The sequence below is a fragment of the Thalassophryne amazonica genome, chromosome 11 (assembly GCF_902500255.1).
Source record: "Thalassophryne amazonica chromosome 11, fThaAma1.1, whole genome shotgun sequence".
NCBI lineage: Eukaryota > Metazoa > Chordata > Actinopteri > Batrachoidiformes > Batrachoididae > Thalassophryne > Thalassophryne amazonica.
In genome coordinates this window covers 22404960-22414777 of record NC_047113.1, presented here as the reverse complement: position 1 = coordinate 22414777, position 9818 = coordinate 22404960, and positions in this window count along the sequence as shown.

The following is a 9818-nucleotide window of genomic DNA, read 5'->3' as shown; positions in this document are numbered from 1 at the left end:
TCTTCACGTGGGTTCCCTAGAGGTGCTCTGGCTTCCTCCCACTTCCAAAGAGCTTAGGTGAACTTGTGTCTCCAATTTGAACATAAGTATGGGTGTAAATCTGTTTGCCTACAAGTGGCCCTGTGATAGACTGGCATCCTGTCTAGGGTGTGCCCTACATCACACTATGACTGTTGGGATAGGCTCCAATCCCCCTGTGATCCTTATTTAGAGTAAGTGTGTATAGAATATGAATGAATGTTCTGTTTTTCATTTTCCATGCCTTCCTGACTTTTTCCAATTGGGAGTTTTATACAAATTTTCTTTTTCACTGGAATAAGAAGTAGAAATATTTCCCAGAATTATGCGTTAATGGTACACACCCATGCATTGCTGGGCATCAGAGACTCTGAGTTTACAGATCTCAAACACAGTTATGTTCAGCTATGGTGACGTTGATAACAACAGTCACTGATATGGCTGGAATCACCCCTGCAGCTCATTACTTCTAATTAGTCTCATTATTTCAACCTGTTGCTATTAGGCGTGACACACACCGTTATACCGCCCACACATCGCACCATGCTGTCATGAAAATAGAGGCCTATCTCTTATTGCTTCCTATATCTCTCCGCCTATGGCTTCTGCTGCTTTTCTTTCATCTCCCGCATTAATCGAGCATCTGATCTCAGGCCCGGGAGGACGAGGGATGATGAGATTAGGCCTGTACATGTTTACACATTCTGATTCATATTTTGCGTTATCTGTCTGTTTCTCTGTATCTCTCCTCTATTTTTGCTTTGTAAATCTCCGTTCACAGGGTTTGTTCAGTGTTGGCCGTTCCATGGTAGCGCTCTGCTGTGGCAGATCTGTTTCTGTCTTTTCCTTTGTTGGTTTCGTAAATGATCCTGTCTATCCCACCGCCTTGGTTGTTGTGGGATTGCAGGTACGTGGGCGGTTTAGTCATAAATATTCGTTTTCCACAATGCCGCCACTGTCCTGCCGCTCTCCAGCGGTGCAGCGTGCACGCGGTACGTGTGCATGCGTGCAGTGAGTGATCACCACTTTGAACACTTCCCCTCCAGTAATCCGTCATCCAAATTATCCCCAGTGCAGCCTCCCTTCATGACATCTGATACTCGGAGAACAGGAGAACCACTCAATTTTCACACACTAGAGCAATTCTTGTGAAGAAATGCTACTGAAGGTCCAGCTAATGTAACATGTAGAATCTACAAGTATTATCTGCTACAGGAAGAAGAAAAAGAAGTGCAAGGTCTTGGCCACAGGGGAAATGAAATTACAAGTACTTAGCAGGGGGGCACATATTGATCCACTGTGACACTGATAAGGTCAGTGAGGAAGCTCTCAAAGATGCTCAACTTTAACACTATGTGTGATTCCCGGGGAAAGTTTTATTACATAATTGACAGTTTCGCACAGAAAAAAGTTTGACGCCAAAGATACCACACAGATGCTGAGGTGATGCCTCTGTGATGAAGCAGTTTTTCTGCCCCAGTGAAACAATGTGTTCTGTGCCTGTCGCATTAAATGAAAAGGAGCTGCCGCTCACCCTGCCTCCTCTCTTTCACACCCTCTGGCATAGCACAAGTTGGCTCTGTGGGGATATCCTTTTTTTAGTCAGATTTTAAAGTTTAGCTGTTAACTTATTAAAATCTTGACTAACACCCTCCTGTCTGATGACTCTTGTAAGACCTGCAGAATTACTCTGTTTCAAACATCAAGAAGAAGTCAGCAGCCCAAAGGGCTTTCTCTTAGCATGCACTCTTGTGGAACTGCCTACCAGCTGAGATAAAACCGTCTTATTCACGTCAATGTTTTCAATTAAAAGTTAAGAAAGATTTTCTTATAGAAAGATAACTTATAATTCATACATCAGTGTCAGTCAAGTTGGACCTGGTAATCAACTGAGGATGATTCTGTCTGATCCAGTGTTTCAATTTAGGAAATTGGTGTATATGTTTTGTTTTGATGTTTCGATTTCTCCATACTGTTATTTATGGAAATGTTATATTTAATTGCAAAAGCACTTTGACATGGATAATCTTGCGCCAACAAGTGTGAGAAACATAAAATCAGTGGCGGTTCTACACTGAATTACTCCCCAGGTGACAATCTGAGTGCTCCCCCCCCCCCCCCCCAAAATAAGACAAAATTTTGCACAAACAGCCATTTTTTATTATTATATTATAAATATTTTAGAAGTGCCCCTGAAATTGCAATATAAATTGACATCAAAAGCCCGCAGGCTACAATATTACTCCATAACAAAATATCCATGAATTGCAAGTTTGAATAAACATGCTGTTACATTAGACACTTTATTAATCTGTCTTTCAGGGAGGAACAATTAGCTCTTTTATTAAGGTACATATTTGTCTCAGCATTTAGCTAAATATTTAGCTTGGTGTTTGTACATATTAGGCTAAATGTGTACATACTTACCATTAACTAATCTGCTAAAGGTTTAGGTTTGACAGAAATTTGATCATGTAGTATTTGCCTTTTTTCTCCCAATTTGTGATCTTCATCTGTGGATCAAACAAAAATCTAAACTGAAATGTTACTAGCATTCCCATGCCAAGGAAATCAAATGTGATTCTTTTTCTCCATTAAATAAACCAGTTCATTATGATGATAAGTCTAATTTTAAAATTCATTATCATTGTTATTATAATAATTATTATTTATTATTATTGTTGTTGTTGTTGTTATTATATTTTGTCAATAGTCATGACAAAAAAAAGAGTTTCCAGCTGCTGGAAAATGATCATAAAAACACACTCTTGCAGGCAAAAAAAAAAGGTCATGACCAAGATGCTGAACATCGACCGTATTCGTGCTCTACAAGTATGATGATAAGCCTAATTTTAAATTTCATTATCATTGTTATTATAATAATTATTTATTATTATTATTATTGTTATTATATTTTGTCAATGGTCATGACAACAAAAAGAGTTTCCAGCTGCTGGAAAATGATCGTAAAACCACACTCTTTTTCAAGCAAAAAAAAAAGGTCAGATTCAGTCACTTCCGTTAGGTATGTGAACACAGCATACATTCTAAGCCATCTTTGCAAACCTTTTGACAAACTTTTTTCCCCATAAGTGGGCAGATTCAAAGCCATTCTTGCCATAAACTGGCTGCCGGCCATGTTTGCTGTATGATCCACAGAGAAATGTGGTGCAGAGTTCTTGTTCTGTGCTGCGTCCTAAGTGGATGGAGCCAAAGCGGAGTGGACCGCACGGGAGGAGAACACCTGTCCACGGTTTCCTACCAAGTCTCACTTTTTTTTCCGTGCTCCCATGACGAAATGTTGTTTTTTCAAAACAGGATAGTCCTTCCTTCCAGTGTGTAGAAATTACAGAAGCCGACAGAGGCCCTTTTTGTAATACTTTTTTAATTCACCCTGTTATCCAGAGATAATGACATAATTAATTCAGGATCTCGAGAAAACAAAGCCTTTGTTTCGAGATCTCGAGAAAACAAAGCCTTTGTTTCGAGATCTCGAGAAAACAGCTGACAAATGGGTCATTCAGTTAGGCTATGCCAAGAGGCTTGTATGATGACTTGGGGGCTATATCTCATTCTGTATAGATGCAACGCTGGTCTTTAGAATGTCTGGAATAATCGATCACCTAATAAGGCAATATATTGATCAAGGGTTGACACAGGCAGATATTGCTGTGACACAGGGGGGCGCAGGCAGTGCTTCTATAAATCTCAGTTGTTTTCTCGAGATCATGAAATAATTGTTTTGTTTTTTCGAGATCATGGAATAATTATCTGTTTTCTCGAGATCACGGAATAAAAGTGTTGTTTTCTCGAGATCTCTAATTAATTATGTCATTATCTCTGGATAACAAGGTGAATTAAAAAAGATTATATGAAGTCCTCTGTCGGCTTCCGTAAGAAATGATACTTGTCTCTCAGACTAAAACAAAGATGTTTGCAATGCCAGAAGAACAGCATCTGCAACTGCCTGAAGAAGCTTAGTTCCAATGTTGCAGATCCTTGGAGCCTGTATAAATATAGCTATAAACAGATTTTACAAAAATTAACTCCTATAACAGCCCAATCTTCTCAAAATACCAAAAAAAAAAAGAAAAAAAAAAAAAGTGTTGGAACAGCAATAAAATAAATCAGTTCTAAGAACATAATTATCACTTGTGTAACATAAAACTTGAAGAATTTAAATCTCAGACTTTTTCATTATTAATGTGAGTGCACTGAAAAATGATTGTGCTTTAATCATTTGTAATCTGGTTTGAGAGTTTAAATGTATTTATTTATTTTTTTTAATTAACTTGTTGGCCACCAGACCTAGGCTTTGGAAATGAAAGAAACTGACAAGCTCACTTCAAACTAAATGCAACTTCAAAACCACACACACGCCTTAAGAGAGACAGAGAGAGAAAGAAGTGTGTGTGTGTGTGGGGGGGGGGGGGGGGGGGGGGGGGGTTACATTCAGATGAAACTGTGCTCGTAGGGTTGGGAACATATGGTTGTGTTATTTGAATTTTAGAACATCATTGTGGTCAAAGAAGCAGTTCACTGTTTCTATACCGAACCTGTCGTTGTCAATCAACCACACCTGCTCAAATGATTGATTTCTGGCTGGAATCCACCTGAGCATGTGATCTCATTGGCATACAAAGTTTGGTAGAAATCAGCAAAAGGACTTGGGAGGAGCTGGTCAGTAAACAGACAGGTGAGCAAAAAAATTAAATTTCTACTGAAGACCCCAATGACTGAGCCATATCAAAGTTGACCATGCCTAGGCAATTCCACAACCCAACTCCATATGTGTGCCACATTTGGTGGGCATCGAAGTAGAAATCAAAATTTTGATCTTTGACCCCAATTACCTTGACCTGTGTCAAAATAAACCAATTAAGGGCAACTGTGGGATTGGCAGTCATCCACATATGAAGCTTGGTTGAAACTGGTGAAAGAATGTAGGAGGAACAGGGAAGGAAACAAATAGACACACAGTTACATTTCTCAAACTATACTCAGTAAACAATATCATCTTTATGTGCTATAAATGTGCTTTCTAGCACCAAAAGTGGTTCCTCTGTGATTACAAGGGAAAATAACCACTTTTAATGCTATTTGGAACCACTATTCACTTGTGTGTATGATGTCACACTGATGTCACACAGCGATCGTAGCCTGACTTAATACTGGCAAAAATATCAGATGTGAGGCAACAAGATAAATGGAAAGTTGAATAAGTGATGCCACACCTAGCCATTAATTTTTTTCTTTAATGGAGAAGATGTTGCCCAGAATATGCCGCTTTCAATTTCTTTAAAATGCTTGTTACTACTATCTATTGGAATTTTGTCCTACAGAAATAATGGAGAAACTGAGCAATCAATAATTGGAGATGTTTGTCCTTCCGAACATTATTCTGCTTTGGAGAATTGCAATTATTCATGCATCGTGTCTTCTAAACATGTATCTTTGACATCAACAGGGTCCTTTTTAATGCTTTGGCCTATTTATATAGAAGGGCAAAAATATTAATGGATTATTAACTGGGCGTGAGGTCTGTACGGGAAAATATCAGACCGAGGTGTTGACAGTACGAACCGAGCTTTAGCGAGGTCCATGCAAACACCGAGGTCTGATATTCCTGTCCAGATCGAGCAAGCAAGGTTAATAATTCGCTTTCTCCATGAAGAACTTGCTAATACATGGTCCGGTCATTAGCTGGTAAGATTTCAATCTGTGTATGTATGGATGATGTTCATGTTCGACGTGGTTTTTCTAACCATGTTTTGAGCTTTCTGGTTTGTAATGAAGTTTTCAATCTGTTCTTGACTGTTCAGAGCTGTGTTTTCATCTTGTTGCATTTTATTTTGCACGTCCACTTTGAGCTTGTTGCTGTTAATTCCACCATTTTATTTATTTATTTTTTTTTTTTTGGCAAACAACCTCCTTCCCTCAGTAAGAGCATTGAAGATGGGTCATGGCTGGGTCTTCCAGCATGACAATGACCCCAAGCACACAGCCAGGGCAACTAAGGAGGGGCTCCGTAAGAAGCATTTCAAGGTCCTGGAGTGGCCTGGCCAGTCTCCAGACCTGAACTCAATAGAAAATATTTGGAGGGAGCTGAAACTCCAAACCTGAAAGATTCGGAGAAGATCTGTATGGAGAAGTGGACCAAAATCCCTGCTGCAGTGTGTGAAAACTTGGTCAAGAACTACAGGAAATGTCTGACCTCGATAATGGCAGACAAATGTTTCTGTACCAATTGTTAAGATCTGTTTTTCTAGGGGATCAAACACTTATTTCCACCATAATTTACAAATTAATTATTTAAAAATCATACAATGTGATATCCTGGATTTTTTTTAGATTCTGTCTCTCATAGTTGAAGTGTACCTACGATAAAAATTACAGACCTCTCCATTCTTTGTAGGTGGGAAAACCTGCAAAACTGACAGGGGGTCAAATACTTATTTTCCCCACTGTATCTACAATCCTCTTCACTCAACTCGCTCAGCCTACTGACCTCATTTGCTGCGCTGTGATTAAATAGTCCCCAGACTTTGAGAAGCACTGGCCTTGAGAAGCTATTTTATTTTAATAAGTGATGGCCAATTTTAATGGCAAAATAAATAAACAAACCAAGAATCAAGTTTATTTGTGGTTCTAAATATTTTTAAGGTGGTTTTACTCACTTTTTTGCCTCTCCCACAATGTTCTGGTTTTCAAAATTTTATTTAAAAAGATATATTAACAAACATTAAATGAACAGTTAATAGAATGAGATAGAAAATAAAATAAATTGTACTTAAGTAAAGGGATTCTTTAACATTAATTCTCTTAAAAAAAAATCCTTATAGAGTGCGACAGTTTGGACAAGATAATTTTTCTGGCAAAAAAATATGAAGGTCGAATAAAATTGAACAGGGCTTCATGCTGGAACCTTTGTGCTGCTCTTTACTTGTAGAAATGTTTTGTTAAAAGCTGTTTACTCGGAATTTATTTTTTATAATGTTTCATACATTTGTTGTTTATTTGAGAACATTTTATTTCACTTATTACTAGGCAGTTATTTTATTTTCCTGTTTGTATAATGTTACAATAAATTGTTGGTTTAAACAACAAGCAAATGTAGGTTTTGCATTTTGTTCCCATACTGTACCGAAAATGAACCGAACCGTGACCTCAAAACCGAACCGTGATTTTTGTGTATCGTTACACCCCTAGGATGTGAGGACCTGCTTCAGCCTCCATCTGCCTTCACAGCCGTTGGATTACAACCCAATTCCTCCTCTGCCTGATCTGCTGTTAAAGACTTCTTGTTTCATTAGCCTTCCCATGTTCAAGGTTCCTGTTGAGACTTCATGGTTACAGTAATGGTGATGGGACACATACGATTCCCACCGTACCTAGAGTGCCTTGATTAGAGAGAGTGGCGTCAACTCAGAACATGGTGCCATTTTGATTTCAACTGTGCTGAACTACTGAATGAACCTTAAATGTTCTCAACATTTTAAAAAAAATAATTTAACCACAAAGAGCAACACATCCAGGTATAGGTGCTATCAGAATAAATATAAAAATAGTTAAGCTATCAAACTTACCTAAATTTACAATTTATGATGACTTATTTAATTAATTTAAAGCCTGATTTATGCTGCTGCACATCTGTAACTCCATGTCATACAATGGCGTGCATGACAGTTTTAAAGTTCTCCGTCTCTGGATTATGTTTTATTCTGTAATAATTTGACCCTCAGCAAGCTTTTCTTTCTACAATCATCACCTCCAAGCCAAAGGTAAGCTGTACATTTTCCTCTTTTATCGACTTTGTGCTGTAAATTTGTGGAATTTTTGATCCATTTGTAATTAGCGCGCACTGTAAAAACTATTATAATATGATGGCAGATGAAGGACTGAAGGCAGAAAATGTGTGTCTGATTTAACAGGTGCATGTCAGGCTTCATGTCCCAGTCTGGACACAGTTTGAAAAAAAATATACGGTCAAACTTTTAATCAGGGAAATGACTCCAGCCCCACTTTACTCAAATCGGCAAGTGTTAGAGCTGAACTTTAATTTGTACCTCTGCACATCCAGACTGCTCGGGGTTTTTAATGGAAATACATTGCGATTTGGACGGGACATTTTATCCGATGTGAGTGATATGTATGTAACGGATTAGTTACAGTCAGGAGGCGCCGAACATCTACGGAAATCCTGAATCGGGACTTGCACCTCATTTAATCACCGGGTCAAAATTTCCTCTGAAATTTTTTTTTTCTGCCAAATATATTTGTGCCCTTATCAAAATGTAAACATTGTGCAGTGAAGCAGCAACTTTGCTGCTTTCACTGGCTTCAGGCTGTGGCTCTGAGTCTGAGCACTAGGGATGTGAATCTTACAACAACTCACGATTCAATTCGATTCCGATTCTTGGAGTGACAATTCGATTCAGAATTGATTTTCGATTGAACGAGCTCTGAGAATGTTATGTTTAAGAAATGCAGCTTTACAAGGTTAATCAAGTGATTCTAAAGATGTAAATTTATTTATCTGCTTTGCTTGTTCAGAGTTGGCTGGCAGTTTAGCGAAGTGATGGAGTGTGCGCTGGTCAGTAGTCGGCAGAGACCACTGCGCCGCTTCTTTTAGCTCCGGGTGATGGCGTCGCATGTGGGCTTGCGGATTTGAAGTGTTTGTGAAGTACTTGACTTTCATTTTGCAGATTTTGCACACTGCATAAGTCATGTCAAGCTCCTTCTTACGCAGCAAATAATAAAATCCAAAATGCACTCAAACATTTGCCTTCCACCATGCTAAGCTGCAGCTCATGAATATTTGAAGCATGCCGGACCCTCCCCTCGCGGGGACGCTGCAGTACGGAGGCCGTTGCCTGAGAAACAGTACATGCAGCGAGTAAGCAAGAAAAATGTTTTAAAAAAATTGCCTTTTGAAAAATTGATTCTTGGACATTTTGGATGATTCAGAATCTTAATAAATAAGAATCGCGATTCGGACGTGAATCGATTTTTTTTTTTCTGCATCCGATCACAGTGTGGATATAAATAAACGGTTGGGCTTTTAATCACGGAAATGACTCTGGTCCCACATGCGAGGGGTTTTAATGGAAATACATTGCGATGGGATGGGACATTTTATCCGATGTGAGCGAACAATCCATTGTGCAAAATACATTATATACCATTTTTATTTTATTTATGGAAAACAATAAAAAAAAACTTGGGATTTTTGTCCGGTGACTGCGAAATATCTGGTTTATACAATGACATTTTAGGTGAGTTTTACTATACATGGGACCTGACAATAAATTTACCTCTCAAAGCTTTAATGATGAAGTCAGCTTCCATCCCACATGGCTGACTTTATTTTCCCAGAGGGAATCTGTACATCTTGAAGCCCTTGCGGTGTCTATTTGTGCATCAAAATGCACAACAACCCGGCGTTTTCAGCAATAAATAAATAAAATAGCTGAATTCCATGCAGACAAATTAACAGTGAATGCTATTTGAACCCAAGATGGCACCATGAGTCAAGTGACGCATTTTTTTTTCGACTCATCATGTCGCCACTCTCTCTAATCAAGGCACTCTAAAGCCGTACCCCCCCCCCCACCCCCACTCAAAAAAAGTAGCCCCAACTTGATCTGTTACCCAGAGTGTCCCAACATGGACAAGGGGTTGGATTTTGACACCCTTCTCAGTTAGCAGCAGTTATCAAAGTAGCAGGAGGTGGTAATGGTAGAAAATATATATTTTTTTCAAATATGCATACATCCACTTCAGAGACTGTGTATGGGAGA